An 18147-nucleotide genomic window follows, 5' to 3' on the forward strand; every position below is an offset into this window, starting at 1 on the left:
ACTTGCTCACTATTATAAAATGATCATGACTTGATTAGGAGCAGTTTGTAGTTACTACTCTTCTCCTCTAAATGTGCAGTCATATTGCCACTGGCAATGGGGGATTTAGAAGTGGGTATACGCAATGCTGACTGAAAAATAAGTAGGTATACGCCGTATACCAGCGTATACCCTGGACTACACCACTGTAGTTTTTATACAGACTTTTGTATTAATTATATATTGTAGTGTATTATCCTAATTTGTTTAACATGTGCACATTTTTTTTTTTACCTCAACCTCAAACCAGATAAAGACTTGCGCTCCCCCTGTGATCTTTGCCGCCCCCCTAAGGGGTGCCCGGACCCCAGGTTGGGAACCACTGCTGTAGAACAATGAAACATTGTGGGACCTACAGTACGCGAGCAGAGCTACGATGCTGTCTGAGGTAGGTCAGTAACGTAGCTATATGGCCTATTATGACAAATTATTATCCAGCTAACTACAAATTGTTGTGGTTGCTATTGCTCTGATAATACACAATGCTAGGGTATTGGTTAAGTTGTACAATGTAGACGCTGTGAATATAATGTATTCTATCTAGAGGTTGACACATACAGTACATATGCAGTGTTAGTGTAACGGGTACCGGCTTGGCACCCGTTAGCAGGTTATTGTAACAATCCTGTAACAGCAGGAAAAAGTACACATAAAGAAGTGAGACACGACGACGTGTTGTTCTTTCTCCATTCAACTGGATTAATTTATTTCTCACATGAATACTCTTCTTTCTGTTATATTATTTTTGCATAAATGCACTGGTCAAAACCAGATATAGCTCTTTACAAGAGAATGTAGCGGTACATAGACCAATTTGCATCTATTACATAGCTACAAAACATACTCATTCATCATTGATATACAAAATACAAACCTTTTCTACACAAAACATATATGTCTGTCTTTGTATATTATACCTTCATTGAAACTACTAATGTAATATACAGTACAGTAACACATCAACCTTCTCATTAAGGTGTCTAATGTGAATACTTTCACCATTTCTCTTAGTATTTATTACTATTTATAACAGAAGAGACTGAATTTACATCTGAGATCGATCAACACATTGGAAAATAGACATGACGCCATTACGGGACATGCAAGTTTTAACTTAATTAGCAACACATTAGTGTGCCGATACCATATTGCTTATAACTAGGACCATCTTATAAATGTCTGTATTGTTTTATGTGGTGGAAACTAACCTGTAACAGCAGGAAAAAGTACACATAAAGAAGTGAGACATGACGACGTGTTGTTCTTTCTCCATTCAACTGGATTATGAACTCACGTACGGCACTCCCAAAGTGTACCAGATGCTGTGAAAAGCTACTACTGCCACCTACTGGCACAATATGGATTAGCATGCCCTTATTTTTCTCCTTACTTTTAAATGATCAAACCAGGGCATGAAGTTAACTTTTTTGACCACCAGCCACTGTGGCAGGTGGATTTTTAAATCCACCTGCCACAGGGACTTTTGGCTTTTTGACTTTTTACCAGCCAGTTTTTTTTTTTGCGTCATAAAGGTGAAAAACAGGAATTGCTGTGTCTCTATGATCCTATCCTGTCCTATTCATGGTAGCCTACTGGTGGACATTGCGCCGTCATCACGTGCTGTAGTAGGGGGGCCCGCCTTGATAATCCTGCATAGGGGCCCGGTGTTGGCTCGTTACGCCACTGCATATAAGAGATGAGATGACTGACAAAATCAGGAGTGACCTACGCGCACCACAACAACAACAAAACACTGGTGAATGCACACCATAACACATGAATGTTTTTTTGTATAGTTCTTAAAAATAAAAAAATAAATAAAAAGGAAACTTGTTTTGGGGAGAATAATACTTATTACTATTAATTAATTACTCTGGGCTGAGATTTTCTAGGACCCTTACCAAAAAGGCTCAGGATGCTGCAAATGTTGGTAAAATATGAAAAAGGCTGGTAGATATGAACATATCTGTCATTGTCAGTCGCTTGTTGATCTTTACATTGTTAGTTAATTTCCTATCCTGGCCTGGGACACACATTCATACGGTTTAATAAAGTACTTATTGGACTTTAACTTATCATTACACTTACAATAACGTAGCTGTCCTCAATTTAGGTCATCCTGTACGTCTCATCTGCGTTTTTTCCTGCATCCACCGTGTGCGTTTGTGTGTGTGTCTGTGCGTGCGTGTGTTTGTGTGTGTGTCTGTGTGTGTGGATTGACAATTTGAAACAGCAGCGCTGACTTTAGAGTGAAAAAACGTCATAGCGTACATTGATGTTAAAATGTATACATTTTGGCAGGACGGTCTGAAATGTTTTGCACGGTCTTTCGCTGTATGTTTTGTTGGTAAATGTGAGATGTTTGAGTCACACACATGTCTCGTCTTCATATCAGAAACTAGGAAATGAATTTTACCTGTTCTCACTCCCGCTTGGTCAGTGGCTGCACGTGGGACTGCTGGGATTGTGTGAGTAATGAAAATGCGATAGGGGGCCCCGGCTGTCAATCAGTGACAGCAGTGTCTTCCAGTGATGCGGGCCCCTGATTGGACCAGGCCCGTAAGCAACCGTGTACCCTGCTTACCAATAGTTACGAGTCTGAATCACTCAATTCTCATTGGCTACCCGCCAATGTGGCAGGTAGATTGACAGTTTCACCCGCCAATCACAAAAGTTACCCGCATTTGGCGGGTGGGCGGGTGCCAATTTCATGCCCTGGATCAAACTATAAATTAAGGTACCCAAAAATATGAAAATCCATCTTCAAAGCAAAACAATAAACTCTTTAAAAAAAATATATATATATACCTTTGTATCACAAAACCCTTTTTGTGAGTATCACATTAGCACTGCTTAACTGGTTCATCTTTATAGTTATGTGCTTTATTATAGCATAGCATAAAAACAAACTCAGTAATGATAGCTACATTTACAGCCAAGAGGATGACATTACAAGACAACAAGAATGACAGAATGTTCATCTGTACTTTCCTAGTTATGACAAAGACTGGCTATCCTAATTCTAATTACATGTATTCTGTTGCATTTGCAAGCAGGTCAGCATAAGGAAAGTGTTCATAGTGTTTTTAAAGCCTCCACATTTGCTAATGGCTACTTAAAAGCAAGTTATTTTAATTGTAAATCATCCAAGCTTAGAAGCCGCAGTTATCAATAAGAACTTTGTTACCATTTGATTTGTGTTAGGAACTTTGTTATACTTCTCTATCACAGCTCACATCAGGCAGTCCAACCAAGCGGACGTTGGAGCAGCAGAGGGAGAGGAGCCTTCAGTCTCTCTGTGGAGGAAACACTATGTGTGCAAAGGCTTCTAACAGCCAGGGTATAGACCAATAGAGTATGTACTGATCATATTTTACTGAGATATATCCTACTACAGTATACTGTCCTGTAATTAGGGCCCGAGCGCCGACAGCGGCGAAGGCCCTATTGAAACTGAAGGAATTATTCTTAATTTCTTTCTTTTTCCCGGCAAATGAATACCTTTTTGAGGGGCTTAACATATTCAAAAACTCACCAAATTTGGCGGCCGCATCAAGTCTGGTGAAAATGTACGTATTTTAAGGGTTTCGGGAATAGGCGCGCAAAAATGGCTCGCTAGCGCCCCCTACAAAATTAAAAAAATTGAGCCCCTGCAGTACGTTTAACGTAGACTCACGAAACTTAGTATACATATGTATCATGTCAAGACGCACAGAAAACGTCATTGGAGCCATACCCTAAACCCAACAGGAAGTCCGCCATTTTGAAATGAAAGTTCGAAATTAGTGCGATTTTGGCCTTTCCCACGTCATACTTTTACAAAGTCCTCCTAGAGATTCAATCAACTTCAAATTTGGTCTGTGCCATCTTAAGATGTTAAAGATGAAAAGTTGTTAAAAGAAAAAAAATTCGTCATAGGGCGTGGCCGTGGCGGGGCGGCCATTTTGTGTTTCGCCATCTAAACAGGAAGTGGGTGTAACTTGAGTGTACATTGTCCAATGGCCTATATGACACGAACTTCCGCTTTACATCTCAGCCAGCTCTTTTACTTCCGGTGTTTTAGCGTTCGTCAGTCGTCAGTGAAGCAGATAATATGGCAGTGTTTTTTACCCGATCGCTTCAGGATTTACCTAGGATGAATTTAAACGACGTGAGTCGTATCATAGCTCAGAACTCTTCAACATCGGCGGCAATGAAGAACAAGGGGATCAAACTGTATGTGACGAACTACATAAACAACTACGAAGGTAAGTTTACAATGTTGTTATTAGCCCTTAGAATGTCTGTTTACATTAACATAGCAGCTAGCGATAGGCTAACGGTAAAAGCAGTGCTTGTGTTCATTTGTATTTTGTGTGTTACTTGTGTGCTATATAATATATTAACCCCAGTGTTAATCTCAGTTTCAAACAAGAGTCCGGCAGGAGAGATTACTGTTAGGTCTGAGTGCTTCAGAAGTATGGAGAAACGAAAAAAGTCTCACAGTCCAAGTGTAAGGGATCATGCAGGTTCAGATCAGGTTCATGATAAATGAATTACTCAAATCAAGTTTCTGTGAGTCATGGCATTGCTTTGAATTAAATTATGACTAAAAAAATACTCAACTAGGCTACCTAATAACTACAGGCTATATTTTTCATAATGTGTATTGTCACATTTGTTCCATGTGATCTGACCCAGTATTGGAAAACATGTAGAAAGAAAATCTCACAGAAACTAGATTGTATTCAGAGTTCTCTTACTTCTTTACTTTATTTTCTACTACTTCACTCTGTAAGTAAATGAGTAAAGTGAGTGTAATCATAAAATTGGACTCTTGGAATTTGGGAATTTTGCATTATAAAGTAGGCTGTAGACTAGGCCTACTACACATAAGTTGCACTTTTATAGTGTCTCACTTTTCTCATTTCTTCTTACAAGTTTCCAGCCTAGGCTAATTACAGTTCAAAACAGTTCTCAAACTGTGTTCAAGACTGTCTTATAGGTGCATTGTATGTGCATGTTTAGATGTATGTTTACATTAGTTAGCAAAAGCTGTTGTCCAACACATTTTTATGGGGTACTCAAGAGAATATAGGGGAAGTCAATCATGGGGACATGGTGTTAGTTGAATTAATTAAAGTTTCGCTCACTGCACCTGTAACGTTTAATTGCTCTTGCAACTGATCATTTTTCTATCTCTAACACATGTGTTTTGTAACAGATTGTGCTGAGGGATTCAAAGCCTGTGACGCTCGAAAGCTGTACATGTACATGTGTGGCTGGCACTGCCCTGTGCAACCACGTGGCAGCTCTTCTGTACCAAACCGCACATTATTCGCAGCTGGAGCTCAAGGCCGTTCCACCGGTGCACAGCTGCACAGAGTCAGAGCAGAGGTGGCACAAACCAAGAACCATGGTAACTCACCTTTTAAACATACGCTAAACAATTTCATTAATGTATGGTTAACTTTTACTAAAACGTGTTTGGTTTCATTGCATGGTGTTAAACCTGGTCTGGTGAACAAGATGGTGATCCTCTCAGCCCGACCAAAAGAAAGAAGGCTGGTAGAAGGAATCAGGTTTGTATTGTTTCTGCATTATTGTATTGCTATTGCATTACTGAAATGCTTACAAACTTAAAAACACTATCACTCTAGGTGTTTTTTTTAGTTGTCTTTACTGCTACTTCACTTCTACTTATGCTTATACTAATTAGATTGTTTTTGTCTTTTGTTCTGTCTTTTTCACAGAAGCAACCTGTATAGAGGAATAACTTCCCCCTTGCCTGAACCTGCCACACTTAATGTCGGAGCTGTGTACCAGGACATTCCTGCTGATCTGGCTCCCATGATCACAACAATGTCAGTATCAAGTGATGTACCTCTGGTTGACTCCATGTTCGGGACAGTTCAGGAGGGAAGTGTGCTGTCCTATCAGATGCCTATAAAGGTAGTGCCCCAAACCTTTCCACATAGGGATGCTCCTTCACCCCCACAGCTGCCACTCTGTGATTACAGACTTAGGCCATCAAACTGTGCTTTTGTCTACACTGAACAGCAACATCACCACATGGCATCCCTCGAAACATCACTAGAGATGGCACACCAAATCAAAATCTCTACTAAAGAGCAGAGTACCTGCACTGAGTGGCACCAACTTAGGCACCCCCTCATCACCTCGACCAGATTTAGAGAGGTCTGTCAAACAAAGGCACAAACATCTGCTGAAAATCTGGCCAAACGGCTTCTCAGACCTTGCCATCAGCAAGACAGCTGACATGAGGAGGGGCTTGAAATGGAATGTACAGCAATAGAGGAGTACTGCAGAAAAAGGGAAGTAAACCACTATCAGTGTGGGTTCCTTATCCATCCTGATGCCCCATGGATGGGCTCGTCCCCTGATGGGATGGTCTGTGACCCTAAGAGCCAGCCTGTCTTTGGACTTGTTGAAGTTAAGTGCCCAAACGTAGCAAGTGTCATGTCCCCTAGTGCCCTGTATTCTGAGTTTTGTTGTTTCCCTGGATTTTGACCACTGCCTGTATTTTGGATTTCCCTTTTGCCTGCCGATTTGGACACTGTGCTTGTAAGTTTATTCAGTCTGTTAATAAACTTTTGGCATTCTACGTACCTGAGTCGTGTATCTGTGGGTCCATACTTCTGTGTGCGTGATAGCAAGCTATGTGGACTGTTCATACATTTCACTCTGTGACGGAACACCAACTTTGAGGAAAACCCATCCTTACTTCTGGCAGATACAGGGCCAGATGCTGATTTCTGGATATGAGTGGTGTGATTTTGTTGTTTACACACAGGAGGACATGTTCGTAGAAAGGATTCCCCGTGACAATGAAATCACTGACATCATCAAAGAGAGGTTTGATTACTTTTTTTTCTATGTTTACCTCAGCACTTTCTTGTGTAGCAAAGAGTGAGATGCAATATTGCACTATTTTGCATGTTATGCACTTTTTGAATTTAATGGTCATATTTAAAGAACACATGAACATGAGTTTAATAATAAATTACTGACTAATAAAAAGATGAATAGAATTTAAATAATTTGGTGTGATGGTATTTTTGCTACTGTTGCAGAAGGTCACAAATACATAATAGTAAGATATGAAATTGGTGCATTAAAGTAATGAAGAAGCACTCAAAATAAGTTGACCATCTTCAAATCATTTTTTGTAATGACCTGCCTCTTAGAACATGACAAAAAGCAAAGGGACACAGTTTTAGACAGTAATAATAATAATTCATTTATTTAACAACCAACATGTTTCTTTTCCCTGGTAAAATAAAGGTTAAATACCTCTAGCTTTAGCTGTTTTTGCAATTCATTTCTACCCATGGCTCAGGCTTCTTAACCCATGCTTTTACAAGAGGCCCATTTTCATAATTGGTGAGGAGACACGCAACAGTATAGAATTGGTTGATGCTCCCAAAAAGCCGTAGAGCTTTAAACACGTAAAATGTGTGCTCTTTCACTCGATGAATGAGTCGCTCCACATGCACCCTAAGACATGCTATGGCCTGGGTCTCTCTAACTTCAGCAGCAGACATTTGAGACCGCCCAGCGAGGAATGCTGGCCTGTAAATATTGCACGGTATAATGTCTTCGATCAGAAAACCTCGATCTACCATGACAGCCATGTCAGGTTTTAAGAGGTTAATGATACCAGATTCCTTTGTGATCTGCTTATTGCTTATGGAGCTGGCATAATGAGCAGAAACAAATGTCACTGCTCCATGTGGAGCAATCCCAATTAGACCCTCAAGTGTGCAATGGGATTTGTAGGTGGAAAAAAACTCACTCTGGAGGAGAGGGGAAGATGGGCACTGACACTTCAGCTCGGTGCAGTCAAGGATGACAGAGGTGTCAGGGTAGTCCTTGAAATCCACAGGCAAATATTCACCTATCTGCTCTTGTGGTATCCAGATCCTGACTGAACCGAGTACCGTGTATAGGAAATTACTCCATGATGATATAATGCGACTGACCGTGGACTGATGGACATTGTACCGGTCAGCAAGGTCCCGTTGTTTGGAGCCCAGGGCGAGATAGTTCAAAAACATGAAGCACTCATCAATGGGCTGGAGGGAATGGGTTGCAGACTTAGACTCAGTGAGATTTCCTCTCTGAGCCTGCCTCACACTGACCATTGATGGCACCGCAGGTTCAATTAGGGCCCAGAACCGCATCAGCAAGGTGTATGAGGCAAACCTTAAGAAATGAGATACAGGTATTTGAATGAATATGTGTAAATGATTTTCACAATTAACTATACAGCAGAATAAACAGCAATCACTTTAATTCAACACTGCTGATACTGCTGATACTGCATTCAGTATCACCTATTAAAATAACTAGGCTAATATCTTCTAATATTAATATTAGCAATATTTTTTACTGTGATATTCTTTTCTGTTTTTGCGCTGCTTTGCCCTATTGCTGCTGTGTCAACCTGAATTCCTCCTTAGAGGGATAAATAAAGGAATTATCTTATCTTAATACTCTGAGAAAAGAATTTCTTTGATACTGCCCATGCATCTTTTTCGAAACAGACTACTCATCTTACGTTGTGAAGAACCAGATGTCCTTGTCTGAGGCAGCAAAGCGATGAATCCCAAACCTCTGCTTCATCGTAAGGCTTTCAACTTGTTCCCTCAGCAGGCGAACCTCCTCTCGTAGAGCTGTATTTTCGGCGGCGATTGCGGAGGCAGGATCAGGACCGGAATCTTCCTCTATGACTTCATCTTGTCCCGGGGTGTGATCCTCCAGCGGCAGCGGTCTATCTCTCCTCTCCCAAACACTTGTTCTTACAGGTGGGAGGGAGAAGTTATTCCATTCAAATAAAGCTGGGATAGCTCCCTTTTTCAACAGTCGTCGTCCTTTCTCCGATGCTGGCTCACGAACATCTTCTTTTTTAAAATGCCGGCTACACACCCGGGTGTAAGGCGTTATCATGAAGTCGTTCCTACGAATGGCGACAACCCACTTGCATCTTAGGGCGTTTTCAGACCTATAGTTCGGTTATTTGGTCCGCAACAGGCAATAAATTGTTACAATGTTGCAAACAAACTTTGGTCTGGTTCGGTTTCACACACGCATTATTTCTAGCCGGACCAAAATAGCGAGCAGACGTGTCTTCCGGCAATTTCGCTCTATTATACTTGTAGGACTACACAATGGAGCAACAGCTCAGAGTTGATGGAGTTTGAAAATGAGTCACAAATCAAACTACAAAATAATCTGATGATCTACTGGAGTCGCCGAAGACGCATAGCACGTAAATTCAGGATGAGGAGGTGCGCTATCCTGAATAGAGACTTGCTCATCAGCCGAATTTATTCCCGAAGATCTATGATCTATGTGTGTGTGTGTGTGTGTGTGTGTGTGTGTTTCTCTGTCGCTTTTCTAAACCAAAAATATGACAATGTAGGCTACATAATTTACAATGGGAAAATTGTATGGCCTAAATCATTTTTGTATGAATGATGCATTATGAGTGGACATGTCCATCTATTGAAATGACAAGCCAATATTATAGGATTGTCATAAAAGATTATATTACCAATAGTGTATTGTCTTTCTGTTCCACAGGAGCACATGGACGTACTCACGAAGTGATAGTTGGTGGCCTTACATCAACAACACCTGGACGGACAAGGAATGGCTGGCAAATTTCAGAATGCAAAGAGCAAGTTTTAATGACGTGTGCACATTCTCCGGCCTTGGCTGACACGCCAGAACACCAATTATAGGCAGGCTGTGCCTGTAGAGGTTTGTGTGGCAATTTGTATTTGGAGGTTGTCCACTAACCTAGAGTATAGGTCTATCTCGCATCTCTTTGGTATTGGGTTGTCAACATGTTGCACTATAACCCAAGAGGTTGTGACAGCTATCAATGTAGTAATGAAGCCTCAGTACCTTAAGCATCCTTCAGCCGCAGAGTTCCGGCTGATTGTACAGGGTTTTCGAGATTGATGGAGATTCCCACAAGTAGCAGGTGCAATAGATGGAACCCATATAAAGATTCGAGCTCCATCTGACAATTCAGCCTGTTACTACAATATAAAGGGAGAGTATTCCATTATCTTGCAGGGTGTGGTGGACCGTAGGATGAGATTTTGGGATATAAATGTAGGGCGACCAGGCAAGGTACACGATGCACATGTTTTCTCCCTCTCTTTCCTGTATGAACTTGGCAGCAGAGGCACTCTTTTACCACAGTTGACTGAAACATTTGAGGGGGTTAATGTGCCTCTTTTGCTGTTGGGAGATTCAGCCTACCCTTTGCTAACTTGGCTTATGAAACCTTACCCAGAGGGTGGAGGGGTAACACCACAGCAGCTGAATTTCAACCACAGAGTAAGTCAAGCACGTATAACAGTTGAGCGTGCCTTTGGTTGCCTCAAAGGGCGTTGGCGATGCCTTCTGAGAGAAAATGATACCCACATTATTTTTGTTAGCCGCATTGTGTCTGCTTGCTGTGTGTTGCATAATTACTGTGAAGAACATAATGAGCAATTTGAGGGAGATGGAGAAATGACAGAGGAGGAAGAAACTGAGGGACATCAGGAACAGATGTATGCACAACAGCAGCACCATGCCATTAGAAATCCACTGTGTAGCTACTTCTCTGCAATGTGATTAAACTCACTTGACCAAAGCCTTCAAATACTGCATGTTGAATATTAGTTCACAATGTTACTGGTGTAAAGGGCTGTTATGACCCTTGTTAGATTTTATTTTATTGTTTTAGAAGACATCTATCAATGTCCTGATAACTGTTATCCTATTTAGTCCTTTCAAAATGCAGGGAGTGGAAAAAAACCTTTGCTTTTAAACAATGTTTATTTCTTGAAACATTCCCAAATTACTATTTCTTCTCCTTTCAGGAAAAAAAACATGTCTATGCATTTGTACGTATTTGTACAATGTTTTGGAAGTACAAAAAAACATGTCCATACGTTTGTACTTATTTGTACATTTTTTTGGAAGTACAAAAAAACATGTCCATACGTTTGTACTTATTTGTACATTTTTTTGGAAGTAGAAAAATAAAAAAGTTTACCAAACTTGTTTTTTCTCTTCTCTAACAAAAAGTGCTTCTTTTGAGGATAAAGTATAATAACATATGTTATCTTCTTCAACTAACAAAAATATAAGTACTTGAGATCAAAACCTGGAGGTAGCATGTTTGGAAATGTAAACACACACACAAAGAACTTAGAACTACTGAACAAATCAGTCTGCAACATTCCTGATTAAACACAAACACACAAATTCTGCATAGCATTACAAATAATGCATGTGCAACATAAGCCTACAGGTTGTAGAAGTCCTGCTGACTATTAATGTCATGTAAAATGGAGGATGGGCCGGGATGTTAATTTTGGAATGATGGAGGTAGTGACTGGTGCTGATGTGGAGGAATTACAGGTGGCCGGACAGTAGGCTGTGGTGGCTGATGATACGGCTGTGGCATGGACCAAGTGCTAGGGGTCAGGGTCGGTGTTGGTGGGGCTCTTGTGATCAAGGGTGGTGTTGTTGAGGAATGAGGTAGACCAGGACGAAGAGCACTTACAAGAGTGCCCATGAGCTGCATGAACATCTAGTTATTGGCGTGTTGCTGTGCCTGAATAGCCTGAAATCTTCTTTCCTCTGCCTCCTGTTGTGCCTGCAATATTCCTTGGAATGCAGTGGCCTCTTGAGCCAACTGGTTCTGCTCAGCTTCCTGAATGTCCACTAACATCTTCCTATTTTCAGCCATATATGACCGGAATTCTTCATCAATTCCACCTGATTTTGCTTTTCTTTTGCGTGCACTGGCTCCTGGTATGGGCAGTTTCCCCCCTCTACGGCACTCTTCGTTGTCCCTGCTGTCTGTGCTCTGTCTGTTTGTGACACATCTGTCAGATGTGTGTACATCAGCAGAATCAGCAAGATTGCCATCAAAGGATAGGTTGCTTGAATCTCCCACTGTTTGAAAGATAAATAAGTAATTATTATTAGAAGTTATGTCATAAATGCAGATATTTCAATATATGCTAATAATAATAATAATAATAATAATAATAAGCCTATATAATGCAGCAAATAGGCTAATTTATCAATTAATTGTGTGTGTGTGTGTGTGTGTGTGTGTGTGTGTGTGTGTGTGTTTGTGTGTGACAAGAGTCCAGACCTGAGGACATCTAGAGGCCAATATTGACTTTTGGTCATAGCGCCCCCCGCTGGCAACAGGAAGTAAGCCTTATATGACAAACATCATCCGATTTACATGAAACTTATAATGTGTGGTCTACATGTGATACTGAGCCGGCCCCTATACTTTGACCACGCCCATGTACTCAGACCACGCCCTATTTATGGCTTTTGAACCGTTTAAGGTAGAGTCTTGTGTGAGGTATCATTGAACTCAGCAGAGGGATCGTTTTTGATTGGTGATGGTTTGACCCGCCCCCTATGTGTTAGCCACGCCTCTTTTCATAACTAATGATCCGTTTGATGTAGACCCTTGTGTGAGGTATCATTGAACTCAGCAGAGAGTTCCTTCATCATTGTTGATGGTTTGGCCTGCCCCTTATGCTTAAACCACGCCCCTTTCATAACTGGTGACTGGTGTGAGGTATCTTGAAGTCAGCAGACAGTTTATTTTTGATTGATGATGGTTTGACCCGCCCCCTATGCTGTAGCCACACCCCCTTTCATAACATTTGAACCATTTAAGGTAGAGCCTTATGTGAGGTATCAATGCACTCAGCAGAGACTTCCTTTTTTATTGGTAAAGGTTTATTTAAAATGAACTGTATGACGTAGAGTCTTGTGTGAGGTATCATTGAACTCAGCAGGGAGTTCCCTTTTCATTGGTGAAACCACGGTCGCAAGGAGCTGCGTCTGCCAGTAACCCTGATGCGCGCAGAGGTGCGAGGGCCCATCCAACGCTGCTTGCAGCTTTAATAATTTAATTGTAATTCAAATACTACAACTACACACACATCGTGTTACATACACTTATCATTTCTTCATCTTAAATTCACAGGGTGCACAACAAGACCGGGGAGAGAAAATGACTGTGATGTCCACAAAACCAAAGCAGAGAAGGTAAGGTAAGAGATTAGTAATTATGTTAAAGAAAGCTATGCACACCTAATATCTTATGTGTTGATGGTCAGTGTATATTTTGGTTATTCGATTTTCATTTCACAAACAGGTATTAAAAAACTAAAAAACAAATGGTTATTTCGTTTTAAAATACAAAATTTTAAATTTAAATACATGGCGTTTTTTCCTTTTCATGGTCAAAAGGGGATGGGAGAAATTTAGAATATGCTTTCATATTCAGAGACCGATCAGAGAAAGATGCCAGACTGCTAAACACGGTAACGGACCACAGCCTGCCCCCGACCAACGAGTACGGATCAACCTTGGTCGCAGGACCCGAGTCGGCACATGGAATGTCCAGACACTCCTCCGTCCCGGAGCTGCCACTCTGCTGTCCCGAGAGCTCTGCCGCTATAACATCTCTTTGGCAGGACTCTGTGAAGTCCGATGGCACGGCAATGGCGAAATAACAGCAGGCGACCATTGCTTCTTTTGGAGTGGTCCCGAGAGACGGACAGGCCTTTATGGCGTTGCACTTGCTGTCCCAAAGGACCTCCACAAGTCCCTCATCAGCTGGACACCCCTGAGCGACAGATTACTGTCTGCCCGCTTCCTCCATCAACACGGCAAGATGACAGTAATCGTTGCTTATGCCCCCACCGATGTCGCTGATGAGGATGCGAAGGATGCCTTTTTTGACCAACTCCTCCAGGCTGTTGGCCAAGCCTCACCACATGACATCACCATCATACTCACCGATGCCAACGCCACTCTGTCTAGCAGTGAACGGTCCACAGGCTCACCTGTTGGCACAACCTTTGCTGACAGGTCCACAAACGACAACGGTAACCGCCTCCTCCTTCTCTGCCACCACAATAACCTCTGTGTTGCTGACACCTGGTTTCCTCGGAAGCTCATCCATCACTGGACATGGTACAGCCCAGATGGCAGAACCAGGAAAGCGCTGGACCATATCCTCATCTCTCGACACTGGAAGTCGCTTGTTACCAACTGCCGCGTGTACCGAGGAGCAGAGCTTGGCAACACAGACCATCGCCTGCTGGTGGCCCAGCTCAAGTTAAAGCTGCGAGCAAACCAGCACACCAAGACTCAGCCCCGCCTGGACTCCTCCCTACTCAGTGATCCAAACATCGCCACAGACTTCAGTCGCGCCATCCGCTGCACCTTTGATAACCTGGCTACTGACAAGGTGAATGACTGGCAGACCTTCAAGGAGAGTGTCATCCAGTCAGCTCACAATGTCTTCGGACGCTTTCGACCCTCCCCGAAAAAGCCCTGGATATCGGAGAGGACACTTAACATCATCGACCAGCGGTGCGAGGCCCGGCTCCGAGGTGATCTGACGGAGTATCAGCGACTAAACCGCCAGCGCAACGTGGCTATAGCTGAGGATAGGGAGAAGTTCTGGCAAGCAGAAGCTATACAACTAGAGTCCGCGGCCAATAATAACAACATGAGCCGTGTCTTCAGTCTGCTGCGCCAAGCCCGTTATGGCCCCCGCAAACAGCCCTGGTGAAAGATTCTGACGGCAACCTTATATCAACTGAAGCAAACTGCCTCGAATGCTGGAAAGAGCACTTCAGCCTCCTTCTGCAGCCCGGTACCATCCCGGCTAATCCCACCATCTCATCGGCCGCTAACGCTGCAGCCCCCAGTGTGGTCTGTAGCACTGGCCCTGTCTCACCTGAGGAAGTCAGAGCTGCTCTGGGAAAACTTAACAACAGGAAAGCCCCCGGCATCTGTGCAATAACCGCTGAGATGCTAAAATCAGGCGGTGAAAGCATTGTCAAGTGGCTTATTCAACGAGGTGTGGGAGACAGAGAGGCTTCCCAGCGACTGGACCAGAGGAGTCATCTTGCCCTTCTGGAAACGTAAGGGTGACAGGCTAGTCTGCGGCAACCACAGAGGCATTACCCTTCTATCCATCCCCAGCAAGCTCTTTACCAGGATCTTGCTCACTCGTGCTCTCCCAGCTATCAGAAGCAGCCGCCGTCCCCAGCAGGCTGGTTTCATGCCTAATCGATCTACAACAGACCAAATCTCCACCATTCGCTTGCTGATAGAGAAGACCTATGAATTCCGTAAAGATCGTCATCTTTACATCGGGTTCATAGATCTGAAGGCTGCTTTTGACACCGTCTGCCACACCTTACTGTGGAGTATCCTACACGCCCTTGGAGCACCACCCAAGATTGTTGCCCTGTTCAAGCTGCTTTATAGCAACGCTCAGAGCTGTGTCCGCATCAACGGCAGAGACTCAGACTGGTTTTCCATCTCCAGTGGCGTTCGCCAGGGCTGTGTGGCTGCTCATGATCTCTTCAACTGCATCATCGACCATCTGATGTCTAGGGTTTGTGAGCGGGTTCCCGGACTGTCCCTCGGCAGTTACCACCTGACTGACCTGGAGTACGCTGACGACACCATCCTGCTCAGCACGTCCTACAGCCAGCTGACTGACGCTCTGGCCATATACAGTGAAGAGGCGGAGAAGCTTGGCCTCCAGGTGAGCTGGGCGAAAACCAAGCTCATGCATGTCGGTGACAGACCACATCCACCTTCCCTGCGGCTTGGCAATGAAATTGTAGAGCCTGTCAAGAACTTTGTGTATCTGGGATCCATAGTGACAGATAACGGGGACCTAAAACCAGAAATCACCCGTAGAAGAGCCCTGGCTGCATCAGCCCTGCAGTCTCTCTGGAAACCACTCTGGCGACACCAGACCATCTCACGCAAGACGAAGCTCCGGATTTACAACTCAGCAGTACTCTCCATCCTGCTTTATGGTTCGGAGACATGGCCCCTAAATAAGACACTGGCTGCAAGATTAGATGGCTTTGATAGCAGGGCTCTCAGAACTCTTGAGAACATCAGGTGGCCCCAGCGGGTTTCCAATCAAGTGCTTAGAGCCCGCACGTGCCAGCCCAGAGCATCCTGCCTGGCTGCACAACGTCGTACCCGCTGGTTCGGCCATGTTCTCCGCCTTCCTTCCAACTATCCGACGAGAGCCATTCTCCAATTTGATCCGAGGGCCGCAGGCTGGAGACGACCACGAGGTAAACCCCGCATCCGATGGCTAGACGTTCTTTAGGACGACCTCCAACAACTTGGAGTTGCGGTGGGAGATGCGGTGCAGCTGGCACAAGACCGTCTGCTCTGGAATCAACTGGTTCATCTGGTCGGCTCAACGCACAGGGATGGGATACCCCCATACCCATCGCAGGAGCCAAATAGATAGATAGAGAGATTCAGAGACCGGATGTTGTCATTTCCAGTGCAACAGCGCCAGTGTACCAGTGTTGCTTTCAGCACAGGCTAAGTGACTTTGGAAACCTATAGCCTACTCTTGATAATGCTTGGAGGGACTTTTATTTCATAATGTCACATTTATTTATTACCCTCTCTCCCTGCCTTCCTCTGACTCTCTGTCTCTACCCGCCGCAGACAACTTCGCCCGAAGAGAGTCAAAACAGCTGAGGAAATAGACTTTCAGTTCAGGGCTGTAACCTTGCTGTTACATTAACGTTACCGTTACAGCGCCAAAGTCTGATCCCAGCAAACTTTCTGTTGCTGCCGTTAAGCTTGCTGATCTGGCAGAAAGTCACCGGCGGTTCGGGATCAGATCATGGGGATCAGACCTCCTGTGCTGGGTCTAATATTATAATGTTCGCTGCTGCCGCTGCAGGTAGCTAGCAACTAGCCAGCAACTAGCCACCAGCCCGTGACCTTGGTCCCCGGTTCCCTCTATGTTCGCTCCCCGGTGCTGACTGACTCTGGTCCGTCTGCAGAGCTGGCGTCCGCTCTAGCTAAGCTGGGAATCAGATGAATCTGCCGCGCTCATGTTTTATAACATGCAAATAAATAGAAGGAAATAAATAAAAGTCCCCTGAAATAAATAAAAGTAAAACATATATACATATGTTTTACTTTTATTTATTTCAGGGGACTTAGGCTATTGGACAATGACTAATGCATATGTTTGTATGTATTGCCTCATATTGCATGCTGTATTTCATCATAGCCATATTTATGTAGCCTATATTTATGTAAAGAGGTGCAAAAAAACGGATGATCAGTCGCTCAGGAAGTTAGGCTACAGTTTCCCTCAACTGCAGCCTGGATTAAAGCAAAACTGGGATGCTACACCGGTGCTACTCATGGATGTATTAAGAGAACGTGCTACTGCCTTGGAAATGCAACATCTGGTCTCAGAATATGAAAAAAATGGCATTTTTTCATTTCTGTTTTCCAGTGATTTATTTTTTTGTTATATGAAATAGAAAATGAAAATTGAAGCATGTTTTAAATTTTCACATTCCCTTTTGACAATGAAAAGGAAAAAAACGCCTTGTATTTCACTTTCAAATTTTGTATTTTAAAACGAAAATCAAATAACCATTCATTTTTTTGTTTTTTGATATCTGCCGAATGACCAAAACATACACTGACTGTTGATGTCTATGAATTTGTCTTAAATATGAGCACACTATACAAAGACAACAGTGAAGAGTTGCTGGATCTGTCTGTCCTCAAAGTGCCAGAGATCTACAAGGACTTCACCCCTGTTTCTCCACCATGGGTATCACCTGCATAATCATAAAGTGATAAAAGAGAGAACAGACTACTGTTTTCTCTGCTTACATGAATAGGTGCCTGTAATGTCTGCCGACATATACAATCAATTAAGTTGTTTTTTTTTAATTAATTACTGATATTTTTTAAATCATTGTAGTGTTTCAGAGAAATAAGATACACATTATTAAAGCCATGTTCATATTTGCAACAAATTAAAACCCTGATCAAGGCAAATAGGTTTTTCATATTCTGTAACCTTTATAAAAAAAACAGGACAATTAAATTTACCAGAGCTGACACTTGCAGGTTGTTAAATGGTTTTAATTTACCTTGTCAAAACAATGAGTAATTCATAACAAACTACACAATATTTGACACAAAACCTAAAAAGCGTATGGTTCATACTACTGTGAAGCAGTACAC

Source organism: Sander lucioperca, chromosome 2, assembly GCF_008315115.2.
Source record: "Sander lucioperca isolate FBNREF2018 chromosome 2, SLUC_FBN_1.2, whole genome shotgun sequence".
Taxonomy (NCBI): Eukaryota; Metazoa; Chordata; class Actinopteri; order Perciformes; family Percidae; genus Sander; species Sander lucioperca.